We start from the raw sequence: 16,530 nt of genomic DNA on the forward strand, positions 1-16,530 counted from the left end.
TGAGCCATCTCTTCCAATGACAACAAGGTCTTATGTTACTTACAATGTTCTTAATATTCACTTCAAACAAACACAGCAGGTATTCTATAGATATCTGTAGGTACAGTAAGGACTACAGACATGATATGAACTGAGATCAGGGGTCTTGAGACTAGGTACTAAAATGCTTTTCTTATTTAGTATCCTTTTGCAAGTCAAAACTTTCTAAGTGGGTATTAACTATTCCTGATAATTATATTAATTCATATTTATTCAGTGTTTTCTGTATGTGAAACATTTTTATAGGACTTATACCATTTCCTGGTTACATCAACTCTTTAAGTACTATTATCGCCATATTACAGATGAAGAAACTAGAGTTAAATAATATGCCCAAAGGAACATAGACAAAAAAAGTGAATAAGGAAATATTAAAAACAACAACAAAGATTTGTCTTATTCCAGAGCTCTAAAATCCCAGTCATTTTAGATATAGCCTTCAAAAAAGAAATACACCTTCTTTTCAAATTTTTTGGAGCAATTTCAGATTCTGGGTCTGGAGCAAGAACTTTATAAGATGACTTGAAACATCGCATTATACCAGGTAGTGAGGATGTTATCACAAATTACTATGACCAGGTCAAAAGGGTTTAAGAACCAATTGAAAGAGATCCTTCCAAGCTACTGACTGGGGAATTTGAATTCCAAAAATGATAATAATAATAGCAAATGATTGAGTTCCCTGAAACACGTTTAAATCTATGAGATCATAATAATATTAAATTAAATTAATTAGTCACCTTTGGACAGTAATATATGAGTTGTAACACTGGGTAACCAAATACTAGATTTAAGGCATGTATTTACAAAGTATTGCAACTAATGAATAAGAAAAAAGTCAAAATGAGTTATTAATCAGTATTGGTTTATTAACTGTAACAAATATACCATACTAATATAAGATGTTAACAATAGTGGAAACTGAGTGAAATCTATATGGAAACTCTCTGTACTTTCTTTACAACTTACCTACGCATCTAAAACTTCTAAAAATAAAATTTATTTTAAAAATTAGAGCACTATCGCTCTGATTTTTTTTGGGGGGGTGGGTGGGAATTAATGGTTCTAGGTATTTAACATCAGTGGCTGGTCACTGCAAATGATATCACAGTAATAGAGAAAATTAATAGGAGGCAATTCTGCATGGTTCTTCTGCATGGTTTATAGCAGCTTTTGTTCCAGACTACCTTTTCAAAGACGTGTGTAGCAAACAGCAATGGAATATAATGATAGTTTTCCCCTCCAGGGCAGAGGGCAAATTTGTTAGCAGCCCTCTTTTTTATTTTTTAGTTGGGGTATAGTTGCTTTACAATGTTGTGTTAGTTTCTGCTGTACAATGAAGTGAATCAACTATATGTATACATATATCCGCCCTCCCTCTTGGATCTCCCTCCCTCCCCCACCCCCATCCCACCCATCTAAGTCACCACACAGCACTGAGCTGAGCTCCCTGTGTTATACGGCAGGTTCCCACTAGCTATCTATTTTACACGTGGTAGTGTATATGGATTGGAATTCCCTATGCTCAGAGTTCCTCCACTGTGACACAAATCCATTTTGTGTACAATATCTACCTGTGCCCACTTCCCAATCACACCTATGGGAACTGCCCCAGGAGAGAGGGGAAACAATGTAAACAAGAACTGATGCTGACTGCTGTGCCATAGAGTCTCAAGTCCTTTGCCAACACAAGTGCCAGGCTAAATCGTTAGCTTGCAAGCAGGTTAAAACCTCAAAACCCTTGACAGTTCTCATAACAACCAGTCATTCTGTGCCTCTAGCTGAATACACCACCACCTATGGTTTCACCAAAGGCATTGAACATGAATGTGATGAAGTCTCTGGGTCCAGCTGCTGATTTGGAGGAACTAGAGAGGGCAGAAGAACATGTTGAACTCTATCATGAATGAGCAATAAAAAAACCCAGGTTCTAGAAAATTCTACAGAAAAATATCATCCAGGCTTGAATGAATAAATTATAAGGGATGGGGAAGGGAAGAGGAACCTCTAATTAAAAGTCTTAAATTTTAAAAAAATTACAAAATCAAACAATAATGTCTAGGGTTGCATACTTCGGTGATTATAAAGAAACGCAAGAAAGCAATTTTATAAAAGTAAGGATGGTGGTTACTTTTGTAGAGAAATGGGTTTGAGACTGGGATGAGGCACATTGTTGAGTTCCTGGGGGTGGCTAGCAAAGTTCTATTTCTTGATGTAGATTAACAGTTACAAGAGTGTATGCCTTTATAAATTCCTGAAACTAGTTTTTGTTTTGTGAAGTTTTCAGTATTTGCATTGTATTTGTAACATAACGGTTATAAAAAGATGTTCTTTGATGGTAAACACAAGGAAGCACACAAAGGTGTCTCTTTATGTCTACATATTTTACCACTTGATATCTGAAATTTAGGAATCAAGCAATTTCAGACTGCATGATATTCCTTGCTATCAAATCCTCTCTATTCAGACTCAGGAACTGAATATGTTAGTAAGGCACGGTTGTACAATCTAGGCAGAAAGAATAACATGTCTTATGGCAAAGTGCCTCGAGACAGTCTGGTGTGTTCACAGGTCTAAAAGTCCCAAACTGAAAATGAGGCCAGGAGGACAGGAGATCCAATTGGAAAAAAGGTAATGTAGGAATTCCAAATTTTATCTTCCAGGCAGTAGGGATTTAATGGCACTGTCTACAGGAATGAGGCTGTGATTTGTTTTGTAGAATTATCTGCCTGGTTTCAGTGTAAAAATGGGGTAGGATGATGAGAGGCTGGTAGAGAGAGAAAAGTAAGGAAATTCTTGCCAAGCAAGAGATGATGGTGGCAGTGAATACAGAATAGCTGGGGATGAGATTCCAGCCATCTTTCTGAGGTGGAATAACAAATACTTCAGTGACTTACTGGATACGGGGATTAAGGAAGAAAATAAAACAGGAAATGACTTCAGTTCTTTTTAGCTTGGGTGATTTAGTAGATGGAGCTATCATTAACTGGGTTAAAGAACAAATTTGTGAATATGTGAACGTTTGGTTTTCTGAAGCTAAATTAACATATTCTTCTTTGCAAATTCTTTTAAATGATATTATCATCTGCATATCTATTAAATCTGATATATTTTTCTGTTTGTTTTTTAACTTAAAAATAAATTATGCTAGCACCTGTGATTTAATATATATTTATGGTTGTCAGTTTTTATTATTCCTGTATAGATATAAAACAGTGATTCTCAAGTCTTTTGCTCCCCATGGGACATTTGGCAATGTCTGGAGACATTAATAGTGGTCACACTTGGAGTGGGCTGGCATTTTGTGGGGAGAGATCTGGGTTGCCAATAAATATCATATATGCACAGGACAACCCTTGTCCACTCCCAAAAAAGAATCTTCAGATCCAAACTGTCAATCGTACTAAGACTGAAAAACCCTGCTACAGATTTATTAATTTGGGGCAACTGTTTAATTTTATTGCTTGTAGGTTTTCTGAAAGTAGTGAAAATTAATAGTGTTCACTAGTGTACTGTTAACCTGATCCATAAAATGCATATACATTGTGAAGAAGATTTACATGGATATTCTTATAATAATGTCTATCTTCTTAACCTAAAGTTATCTTTATACATATCTAAAAATACAAGCAGGTAGAAAAATAGATATATAATAGCTATACAGATAGACTGACAGATGGCTGCATGGATGATGGATGGATGGATAAATAAATATCTATTCATATGGGTAAAGTATACAAAAATAAATGTTTTTCTTTTTCTTTTTTCACCACATAACCTAATTTATCAGTAGTAAAGCTTTCTATATTAATTTTTTTTCATTCAGTGTTAAAAAAGCTTGCCTAATGCAACTCAGGGACATTAAGGCTAAGATGCTATATTTAGGAACAAATTTATAAACAAAGTCACCTATTTTCTTAATAGACATAATTCTCCTTTCTCTCTGAGAAGGTATCTTTTACTACAAAAATTATATTTTGTAGTCTCCAGGCTACACTCAGTACCCTCAGTTACTCAGTAACTAACTTAAATATATAAAAAAAAACAAAACACAGTAATGTCTTCTTGTTAGGAACACATGAAAAATGAACAGTCTCCTGCTAACTTCTTACATGTGTGGCAGACAAAATATTTATTATCATCTTTTTAGTTATTCTCTTTTATTTTATTCCCTTTAAGCCAATAAATAAAGATATATGGTGGTTTTCTCTTCTGAGTTAACTTCATCACCTTCCGCTTAGGGAAAGATTTGTTAATCACACTAGGCTTGAGTAGTGGTGGCCAACACTGGATCACACTCGCAAGTGTGGCTACCTGTGCATGATATGCTCATTAACACTAGAGATGTCGATATCTTTTTCATCTCCTAGAGAATGAATGTGGATACTGACTCATTCCAATCACTGTCTTCTTTATCCATACACCAACATTATCACAGCACTAATATTTCATATGCACATTAGAACTTATAAAGCCCTTCAACATAAATATCACCTTGAACCTTCAATCGGCAACCTCTGAAACAAATCACTAAATTTCAAAAGATATTTTTAGAATTATTTTAAACTCTAAAATGTGTTGAGGCTTTAAGTTCATGAACTATAAGAATCTTAGAAAGGAACTGATATTAATAAAATTACGTCATAGGTGACATTTAACATTTTTAAATGACACCACTGGAAAACATTTCACCTCCCTTTCCGAAAACTTGCTCTTTTAATCCTACACTAATTTCCTAAAGCAGTCCCCAATCCTAATATCTGACGCAATCTCTACTAGTTGACACATGGATATAAAACTTATAAAATATTCATGCTAAGGTCTGTTTAGCTGACACAGTTACCTCAAATCCCTTGTAGAAAGTGTCAATGTAAAAAAAGATGGATAAAACAAATTAGGTCCTGGGGATTAAGTTTCTGCAGAAGGATATTTTCCTACTGCTCAAATTCACTTCTGCTGCTATTATTCCCAACACTACAACTACTACCATTACTACCACTCTTATAATTGATTACTTTTACGAGCACCTACTATATAACTGGCACTGTGCTTGATGCTTTTACATGGAATATCAATTTTAATTATTATTATCCCCGTCTTACTTTTCTTTTAAAGACATGTCTAGTTTGATGTGTTCAATTATACCACAATTCCACCACATAGACTGTCAGCTATACTGCACAAACACAAGGCCACTGCTGATTACCTAATTTTTATAATTAATAGTTCCTGCATTACCACAAAATAATTTATTGACACTGACATGCCATGAAAAGGGAAAAGACAATGGGGACAGTGTATGAAAACATTTTGTGCATCAAGGGTTCTATTGCAAATATTGTTATGTGTTCTGACATTAGACCAATATTCTCAGTATCTTACCAAAAAAATCTGATAAAGATGTTATTATTCCTATAAAATTATATTAGTCCTATAAAAGTATATATCTCACTTGAAAAAGGAAAAAATAGTTTAAATTGACAATAATTTTAATAACTCATAGATGTAAACGATCAATATAATCTGTATTGCTCTTAGTTTTTTAAACTACCATAAAGATATGAGTATGTTATCTTCAAAAAATATTTGTCTGAAATAATCACATTTGAATAAATGCTCTGGTGTTAAAAGGCATTTCCTAAAGTAACAGCTCTACTTTTTTATTTTACTTCAGAGACTGAAGTAAAAATAAAACAGCTAAAATCAACCAAATTGTTATATACACGAGTTTTTATAAGTGATTAGGTGATTCAAAGCTGAAAATCAAAGACGATACTATTTTCAGAGAAGATTTAAAAAAAACAGAATTGAGGTTATGAATAATTGAAGTAACATTGAAACTTGAAAGGAAAATCCCTCTCACAAAGTATAATATCATAAAATTTAAAAAGCTATTGGTTTTCATACGTGTCTATAAACTTAAAGTTATATAAATGCATTTACTTTTATTCATGTATAAAAAACATAAAGTCATGTTTAAGGAAGAAAGGGCAAAACATATTTCTCATCACATTTTATAAATTATTTCAACAAAAAATATTTCAATATTTAATTTATTTTTAAACATTAAAATGGAAAAGATAAAACCACTCAATGACACAAGGCAGGTGGGTTTCTTAAAATATTAGAAAATATATTTTACATAAGTGCTTAAATAATGTTGGGTGTTTTTTTAAGTCTATTCCTTTCTAAGTATTGTATTAAAATTTTGAAAATGCTACTTGAAAAACCAATACCCTCTATTTCTTTCTAAGGGCATTAAAGCTTCAGAACACATTTTGCTCAATTTCATCTGAATTTTGTCACACCATTATAGAAAAGACAGAGCAAATGAAGGCTCATAGAGATAAAATGAATTTTAAGGTCATTAGTATTGAAGTTTTGTATAATTTTGTTTGCCTCTCGAAACAAGGTCATGAGCTTTAGGTAGCATAATATGTATTTTTTTTTAACAGCAATCTCCTGTACAGTGCCTAGCATTATACTTTATATAATACGATAATTATTCAATATTTATTTCACTGAGTTAAATGGGCTGAAGTTTCAATTTATAGCCCTCAACTTCTGACACTCAGGGTTCTAAAAGGACAAATGCATGAATGGTTTCTCTGAATGTATTTTAAATCTATAGAAAGACCATTGTTCAAAATCTCAACTTTGTTGAATGTGTTCAGAATAGACCATTCACTCATTTATTCCAAATTCCTTCATTCAGTAAGTATTTAATGAATGCTTGCTAAATGCCAGGTCTAGGCTTTGTTTGGGACTATCTAGATGAATCAAACTAAAAATCTTCTCCTTAAAAGCTTGGCATGTAACAGGGAACTGCAATAAGTACATAAGTAGCTGCACTTAATGTAGAAAGTGTTATGTAAATGTGATAGACAGTGATAAAGATAATGAATTCTGAGAATTTTGAGGTGACATATATTAGCAAATTATGATATCATGCAGAGAAAAAAATCAAGTATTTCCATCTTCCAATCTTTTAATTATCATTTATAAACATGGCAGATAAAATGGAGAATTACCAAAGAAATAGCAACACCTTAAAAATTTATGAGCAAGGCTCTCGGATAATGGGATGATGGCCTAATTAGCTTTACTAAGAAACCAACAGAGAACAACACCCTATGAAAGGATCAAAAGTAGATTTCACTGATAAATATAGATAAAGGGAATATGTTCTGCAGATAAAAACCAGACAATGCATCAGAGCAAAGAGTCAAGAGGACACCAAACTAGCATCATCTGAAATTCAGTTATATTTTTTCTCATGGAATTAGAATATTTTTATCTTGGTAGTTTATTCATTAGTTAAAATTTTGCAGGTTATCATTACAAATAGAATTTTGCATTTTATATCCTTGATTCGATAATACACTATGGTTACTTAATCATCTGGAATACAAATACGCTTTTTTCCTTTATTTTAATTTTTTCTGTAGTGACCCTAACTACGTAAAACAAGCTAGAGTCTGATAAAGCATCAAACAATTTTTATTGTAACTGCATTTAGGCTAATTAGTGATCACATTAAACTATGGTAATTACACATTTAAAAATTCTTCTAATCTATGAGGGATACGCATATATACTTACATACTAAAGTAACGTAATAAAAAAAGTCAAACTGTTTTAGAAAGTCATTTTCTTATCCTTTCTCCTTTAAACTGAATATTCTTTCACTTTTTCTTTGATCTCACAAACTTGTGATTCCAAACTCCTTTAGGCATCACTGGTTTTTCAGATGTACAGAACAAGCTTCAATGAAAACACCCTCAAATATTTACCGTGAATGGTTTGGGGGCACAGTTCATGAAAATAGTTTTTCTAGTCCTTGATAGTGAAGCAAATGGAGCATGATTTCAAGAATTGCCTTGCCGGTTCCCCAAAATTTTACAACGAAAAATATTAAGAACATAAGCTTTAATTCAGATTTTAGTCAGGGCCAAAAAGTCCATGATTAAGATGAGGACATTTTTTTAAATGAATTAGAGTGGAATATGAAATATACAGAATAGAGATTGTCTCAGAATACTTCACCCCACAAGTTTCTTACTGCTTTAAATATTCTTTAATCAAAATGTTACAGATATATTTTATTTATTGTTCTAATATACTATTGTCAGCCGTCCATATGTGTTGAATATTTTCAAATCATAAACTGAAAATAACCATTGGATTGGATAAAGTAATAAAGTCATAGGGGATTTCTAAGTTTCCAGATCACAATACCAATGAGAGTACATAAAACCAGGACTTCTTAAGTTATGCATTTGCTTCTTTTTTCTTCAAGATTTTTTATTTTAGGGGGCAAGGGATTACACTTATTTATCACATAAGTAGTTGCCCAATGACTCAGTGACTATTTTCTTTTTATTTTCCACCTTTCATCCCTACCTAGCTCTCTCCAATTCAAAAAGAAATGCCATTTCTACCCAGTGGGGGACCCAGTCAAATTGAAGCCAAATCAGGAAACCATAAACAAAATGAAAAGACAACCTACTGACTGGGAGAAAATATTTGCAAGTGATGTGACCCACAAGGGCTTAATTTCAAAACTATACAAACCTAATCAAAAAATGGGCAGGAGACCTACAAAGACATTTCTCCAAAGAAGACATACAGATGGCCAAGAGGCACATGAAAAGATGCTCAACATCACTAATTATCACAAAAATGCAAATCAAAACTACAATGAGGTATCACCTCACACCGGTCAGAATGGCCCTCATCAAAAAGTCTACAAATAATAAATGCAGGAGAGGGTGTGGAGAAAAGGGAACCCTCCTACACTGTAGGTGGGAATGTAAATTGATACAGCCACTATGGAGAACAGTATGGAGGTTCCTTAAAAAACTAAAAATAGAGCTACCATATGATCCTGCAATCCCACTCCTCAGTATATTCCAGAGAAAACTCTAATTCAAAAAGATACATGCACCCCCAATGCTCATAGCAGCACTACTTACAATAGCCAAGACATGAAAGCAACCTAAGTGTCCATCAACAGATGAATGGAAAAAGAAGATGTGGTGCATATATATATGTAGTGTGTAATATACATAAATGGAATATTACTCAGCCATAAAACAGACTGAAATATTGCCATTTGCAACAACACGGATGGACTTAGAGATTAACATACTAAGTGAAGTAAGTCAGAGAAAGACAAGTGTATGATATCACTTAAATGTGGAATCTAAAAAATAATACAAATGAACTTATTTGCAAAACAGAAACAGACTTAGAGACCTAGAAAAAAAAATATGGCTATCAAAGGAGAAAGCTGGGGGGAGGGATAAATTAGGAGTATTGGATTAACAAATACACACTATTACATATAAAACAGATAAACAACAAGGATTTACTCTATAGCACAGAGAACTATATTCAATATCTTGTAATAACCTATATTGGAAAAGAATCTGAAAAAGAATACACACACACACACATATATGTAGCTGAATCATTTTTATGTACACCTGAAACTAATACAATATTGTAAATCAACTATACTTCAATTTAAAAAAAAAATAAATTAAAAAAAGGAAAAAAAAAAGAAGCAAAACCCGAATTAGTAATGTACATTTTCTGCCAAACAAGAGTTTAAAGCCTCCTTTTTTTTTTTTTTTTTAAGTCACTGTAGAGTATATATCACAAGTGGAAAAGCAGCACTGAAACAGATGCAGGACACAGACTTCCTTATCTTTTTCCCACCCTGCCTCACAAAATTCTTGAGTCAAAACAGAGATGCAGAGAAGCTTTATATTGTCTAGCCATATTGCAGATAGAAAGTAAAATAAACATCAAGCATTTCAAAAGTGTGTTAAAACATGCCTTCTTTAGCAAGGGAGTGACTAAAACTAAGACAACTGCCAATGATACTAATAAATCTAGTGCAAAACATTTTTTTAAAGATATCCCCTTACATGCAGAGTTGGATGCATACAGAAGTTTGAGCAATATGTTAGAAAAAATAGAAATCTATTTAGGTTAGAACAAATATCTCTTTACCAAAAAATCTATAAGTCCTTTAATGACAAGAGCCTGAAACCACTGCATATCATTTATGGTTTATTGTATGTGAGGATATTTATGCTAATTATATACTAAACTGTATATACTATTTTCTTCAAAGTGTATATTAGACCTTTCTCAATACAATTTATGCTTTATTGTATTCATTCAGTTAAGAGTTATGGAAGCCCTCTCTGTGTGGTTGAAGATGGAGATCTGAACTGAATAGTAAGGCAATTCTTATCCTATTGCCCAGAGTGGCTGTAAGGGTGGTCTTACAGAGCATTGTTGAACTAGACTACTGTCTAAATGATCTTCAAATCACACTTGCATTTTATTATCAGTGGCTACAACCAGACCAATCACTTGATCTTTGTAACATCAATACCCAAGATAGCTCATAGTAAAAATTCCAAGAATGTGGGAAGGAAAAGAAGCAGGAGAAAGGGGGAAAAATTGAATAATAAAAGAAAAGAACATGGTGAAACAGCCCTAAGCTAAGAACTCTCAGTTGTGGTCCAAATTGTGCCATTTAGATATATAACTTTGGGTAAATTACCTAAATCTTCTTCTTTAATCTCTAATTTGAAGGAAGTCTACTATATGATCTCCAAGATTCCTTCCAGCTTTAACTCAACTATAAGAACATTTTCTCATAATAGAAAAATAATTTTAGCAATTTAATGTTTATTCTTCTAAATATTTTCATCATGAAGAATATAAATATTTAATCACTATGTTGAACGCATATATTCATGGAATTCCCCATAAGAAACTAATATAACCAATGATTTCAAATTCTTACATATTCTTTAAAATGCTTATAAAACTCATATCAAGAAACATAAATAATACCCACTCTTAAATAACTGGCAGTAGGGGAAAATTATTATACCATTAAAACCTATTCCAATTTTGTCCAATCAACCCTGAATTCACTGATTCCAATGTGTTAAATTTAGTTATAGAGAATACTAAATAATCTGTGTATAAGGTTGAAACAGAGACCCAGCCACACTTTGAATACTCATTGCCCCATGGTCTGAATTTTGGAGCTTCACCTTGCTCTTTTCATAGAACAATCACATTTGAAAAAGACACGGTCAAAGGAAGAGTTGGTACCAATTCTATCAGAAAGGCAACTTATAAATAAATTACACATTTGTACTCAGCTTACCAAGTTCATATTATTTGTTTCAGGTTACATTTTTTGAAGAATAAACTAATTTGGTACTAAAGAGGATATTCTTTGACTATTTATGAATATTAGGATGCCTTAAATGTGTGCCTTATTTACCTCCATTTCACTTACTTCTTGACACAATTTTTCAATATGTCATTAGTAACAGGATTCATAGGAAGAATCATCTTGTAAATGCCAATGCATTTATTATCAGTGACCAAGTTAGTCTCAAAAACAGTCAGTGTTTGGGATTTATGCATTCTAAAATACTTTATTTTCTACCAAAACATTCTCTCAAAAAAAAGAAGCATTAAGAAAAGCAGTCTCCTTCCAATTGGCTAATTATTCTTTACTAATATTATTGAATATAAATTTTACTCTGAAAATCTTTTCTGTGCCTACTTATGGATGGTTAAGAATATTTTATTTAAGAATCATGTAGCATAAGTAAATGTTCTCGATAATATAAACTATTATAGTTCACTACTATTTTGCATTCGCTTGTACAGAATAGTCAGACAGGTTATGTTTCCATCTTTGGTGAAATTAAAGATAACTCATGGGAGGTTTATATATTAACATAATATGTCATTTGCATCAGCTATTCCACTGGAGTTTTATAACCAAAGCTGAATCAATTAAAATAGATAAATCTCTAATAAAGTATAACTCTAAACCAGAATTTCATCACTCATTCCCTGGAGAATGCTCAAATATACCTGAGGACAAATTTACTTAATTGTTCCACCATAAAGCCTTGGGTTTAATCACAGACTTCTTCAAAGGAATTCCTGATAGTTTTAATTAATTAGCTTAATTCCTTATTCATTCATAGAATTGAAAATATTTTACATCCATTCTCTTAGCTGAAAAGCCATTATTTATTTATTTATTTATTTATTTAGTTAATTAGTTAGTTGTTTTGAAGCTTCAGGATGTCATAGAAACAGAGTTCCTACCACTGGGGATGGAAGGTGAATCCAGATCTCTAGCAGTTCTTCAGAGCTGAGTGATCCATTCATAGCTTCACTGTAGAAATTTTATCAGAAGGGAATTAAATTAAATCTGCTTTAATGATATCCATGATCATATCCGGCATTTGTTCTTTTTTGAATTTGAAAATTATATCTATTCGGTATCCATCTGGTAGATGATATCAAGTACCATTTGCATTTTAAATATAAGTTGTAAAAAAAAATCCAAAATAAAACCAAGTTAACTGTCTCAAAATCAACTGTTATGTGTCTGTGGCTTGTATATTCCAAAAAAGGAAATAAACAGACTGAAATAGTAAAAAAAAAATACCAATTTCTTTCTGTGTGATCTTGGGCAACTTATTCAATCCCACTGTGACACAAAGATTTTTAAACATGCCTGTACACTCTAGGGTGACTAAAGATTACATGAATGCCATTACAAATTTTATTGATGTCTTTATGTAAAGATGATTTAGACTCTAAGAGTATAATCAATAAAAAAGAGAATGAAATGCAGGAAAGAGTGCAGTTGTCCCTTCGATATCCAGGTATTTAGCAAGGATTGATTCCAGGACCCCTCGCACTTACCAAAATCCACAGATGCTCAAGTTCTTATATAAATATAAGAGGCGTAGTACAGTGGGTGGATGTGGAGGGTCCTCGAATGTGTGTCCCTCTACAGCATTCAGCTGAGGCGGAAATGAGTGAAGCACACCGCTTCCCCTAGGGTTAGAAAACTGGTAACTGCCACTGGTCATCCTGCCTGACATAGGGAAACAATGTTTCTGAGATGGATAGAGAAACTGAGACATCATAACATCATCTGTGTCACCAAGATGAGCCAAATGGGAAGTCTTTTCCCTTAAGTTTCCAGTTATGAGAAGAAAATAAGTCTTTTTCTTTTCTTTTCTCTTGTAAGAGAGAATGAGAAAGTAACAGAAAGAAGATCCCGACGTAATTTTGTACATACAGGTATTAGGTTTGTGACTTGTAGCCAAGCCAGTTGCCAAAACAAATCTATTGTTTGTTTGTTTGATAACTTTCCCTATTCTTTTGGCCTAACTTCTTAGAGTATCTTCTTTACCTCTTTGGCACTTTATCTCCCAGGCCTCACTCTATTAAGGTATTGCCTTAAAAAAAAAAAGTAACTTGGAAAGAACATCCAGTTAGAGGTTGACAAGAGCAAAGACAAAAATACCTTCATATTTTAATAATTTAAGCTACTCCAAACACTTCTATCCATCATTCATTGCTACAATATATACATTTCTAAAAACAATTATAAATGCACCTAGCTGCCTTCCAGATTGTGTAAAAATTCTTTCATCCATTTTACTCAATAGTTCTAAATTACTAAATTAGTAGGCATTTTGGGCAATGGGATTTAGTCTTCATGGCCCTTGGGCACTGGAACACTTGTTTCTCTCACTATGATAAGGACTGCAGAATCACTTCCAGGGCATTTCTCAGCCTTCCTTGCTGTAGGGTGAATGCAGGGCAACAGAATGAATATGAGTGAAAGTGATTTGTACCACTTTAGCTACTCTGATCAGAAATAACTGCTTTAGACTTGACTTGGATGAGAAACACTTGTGCTAAATCACTGAAATTTTAATGTTGACCTGCTAGAGCACTTCATGTTGCTTGTCCTAAGTACTGTCTATCCTAACCAACTACACCTCTGGTGACCTCAGGACACTTCAGCCTCCTAAACTGAACATCAAGGTGTTTTCTAACTTCACGGAAGAGTAATTTCATCATCTTATGCAAACCTGGTCTAAGGTGGTTGAATAATACAGCATTTTCCTTATGAATTTAGTGTTTGAATAGTATTTTTTTCTACTTCAACTACTAACATCAGAAAATCATCTAACATCTCTCCTGGAATTTTGCTGGATATACGAAAAAAAAAAAAAAGAAAATGAAACTAAGACCAGGCTTGATTTCTAGGTCTTGGTAAACATGAGTGTTTCAGAATTTTAAGGTTTTGCGTAACAATAACAATGTAAATGTTCATATCACCAACTCCCTGTTTCCTAACCAATACCACAGACGCATAATAGACCAGAACAATAAAAACAAGCAAACGTACAAACAACATCTCTCCATAGTATAAGAGTATCTCCAAGGCACAAAAGCAGGATTTATTTCTATAAATAATGGAATTTTTGAAATTATTAGATATGCATTCAAGATAGGCTTTAGAAAACTGAATGGAGATATAAAATGATTATCTGAAAAAATGACAAGGAATTATCAGATTTGCTCTGGCCAAAATAAACAAATTGCCTATAAACAATTTGTATATCAAGTTTATACAGTTTCATCTCTTTTTTACCCACATTATTACTTGAGGTGTAATATAAATTCAAAAGTTTTTATAACTGCACTAAAAAGCATGATTTGTCACTTTTCTTTCCTGGATTATTCTAGACTTTCATTCTCCTACTTTTGACAAAAAATTATGCTTTTGGTAATTCTGAAAATTATTTAAGATTATGTTAATTTTAAAGGAAAGTATTTATTATACAACATATTTTTACCATCTTCTTTCTTTTAGGTCACTTTATCAGGCTTAGGTAGCCAAGAGGGGAAAAGTAGAAGTTAGTTATTTGATAGAAGTCCAGCTTCCCCTGCTATAATTTACATCATGTTATTTTATTGTATTCAAGGAAATATACAATTATTTATTTACTTTTAAGTTGATGTCTCCCCTCACAAGAATACACGCTCCATGAAAGAATGGACTTTGTTTACCTGTTCACCCCCAATTCTCACAACTATGTCTGTCTCAATAATATTTATTAACTGGAATATCAAACGATTTAGACATCTTTGTGCACAGCAAATTCACCATGTAATTACTGATCCTCCATTTTCTTTCCTAATCACAGCTCTCAAATCAATTCTGTATTACAGTTTCCTTTAATACATGTTTTAATGGTATTTCCAATTAGGTAAAACCACAAACACTGTGATGTAGACTTGTCAATATGCTTGCAGTGAAGATTCTGCAACATGACATTTAGTGGCAACTTTATTTTGAAGATTCCTGGACACTAAGGGATACAGTAGTTATTTTAAAACTTAAATGAAATCTTATAGGTCATTAGACTTCTTATAGGTCTGGGCAAGTACTTTGTCCCTGGAATAAAAAGAGTTGAGACCTACGCTTGGGGGAAAATTAATGTATCGTTTACTTGTACGCTGATCAAAAGAATTAGTGAAATGCATTAAGTATTAAGATATAAATTCCTACAATAGAAATGTCTGTCAAATTTAGAATTATCATTCTAGAAAATTATTAAGAACTATTGAGAGGCTCTTCAAAGCCTGACTTACAGTGCATCTATAGAAACAGTTGAGTTGACTGAAGTGATGATGATGTAAGTGGTTGAAATTTTTTCTGTGCCTCATGGTCTGAACGAACCTTTTCTTCTCAAAGCATTTCAGTTAATCAGCACCACTTCCATTAACACATGGATTTACTTAAAGACCTAGGGAAGACACTAACTTCTATTCTAGAGGCTTTTTGTTTGTTTGTGTATTTGTTTTAAATAATATAATTGTATAAGGGACTGTTTCCTAAGTGGGAAAATAAAGTGCTACCATCACAAATCTCTCTACTTAATCAATTAATTTACACAAATAACACATCATTTAAATTAGAACAGCATGAAAACTGATCATTCTTAGTGTTCCAAGCAGTAATTAGTGTTCTCTTTCTGGATTTTGTTGACAGAGATGGAGTGGGGTAACAGCATTCCATAAAGAAGAAATAGTACATTCCACATTTTCTTTCCAATTCAAAAAGAAGCTGCTAGTTTAAATACCTGCATTTGAGTATCTATACCAATAAAATGAAATGGCTTTTCTTTAACAAATATCAAATAATTCATTCAGAGGTATGGGTAAATGGAATTTGTGCTAAGTCAAAAAATGTACTCTTGCAATTAATTATTTTTTCGACATTACTGTATCTCAGTATGAGTTTTCAATATCCAAAAGATCTAGTTATTTCAATACACTTTTTCTTTTCAATTGATTTTGCAAAATAACTTTGTCTACACTCAACAAAAGAACAATATACAAAGTCTTTTGAAAGCATATGTGCTGCCACACTGTTCTGATTTAATAGTTTGATCACTCTCCTTTGGTGGTGAATGCAGTAGACTACTGGAAATTTCAAAATTCTTGTCCTTTTGGAGGCATGTAGAAATATAGATATATAAATAATATAAATATAAATACATATATTTTCTATATACTTCCAAACATATACATATACGTATGTTTGGAAGTATACAG

The 16,530-nt window shown here is 32.7% G+C and overlaps 1 protein-coding gene across 2 annotated transcripts in view; it reads right to left on the minus strand.

The window, feature by feature from the left end:
- Positions 1-16,530, minus strand: part of ERBB4 (erb-b2 receptor tyrosine kinase 4) — a 1,117,451-nt gene that overhangs the window by 524,513 nt on the left and 576,408 nt on the right. The gene's annotated exons all lie outside the window — the stretch shown is intronic.

This window comes from Eubalaena glacialis, chromosome 1, assembly GCF_028564815.1.
Source record: "Eubalaena glacialis isolate mEubGla1 chromosome 1, mEubGla1.1.hap2.+ XY, whole genome shotgun sequence".
NCBI classification, from domain to species: domain Eukaryota; kingdom Metazoa; phylum Chordata; class Mammalia; order Artiodactyla; family Balaenidae; genus Eubalaena; species Eubalaena glacialis.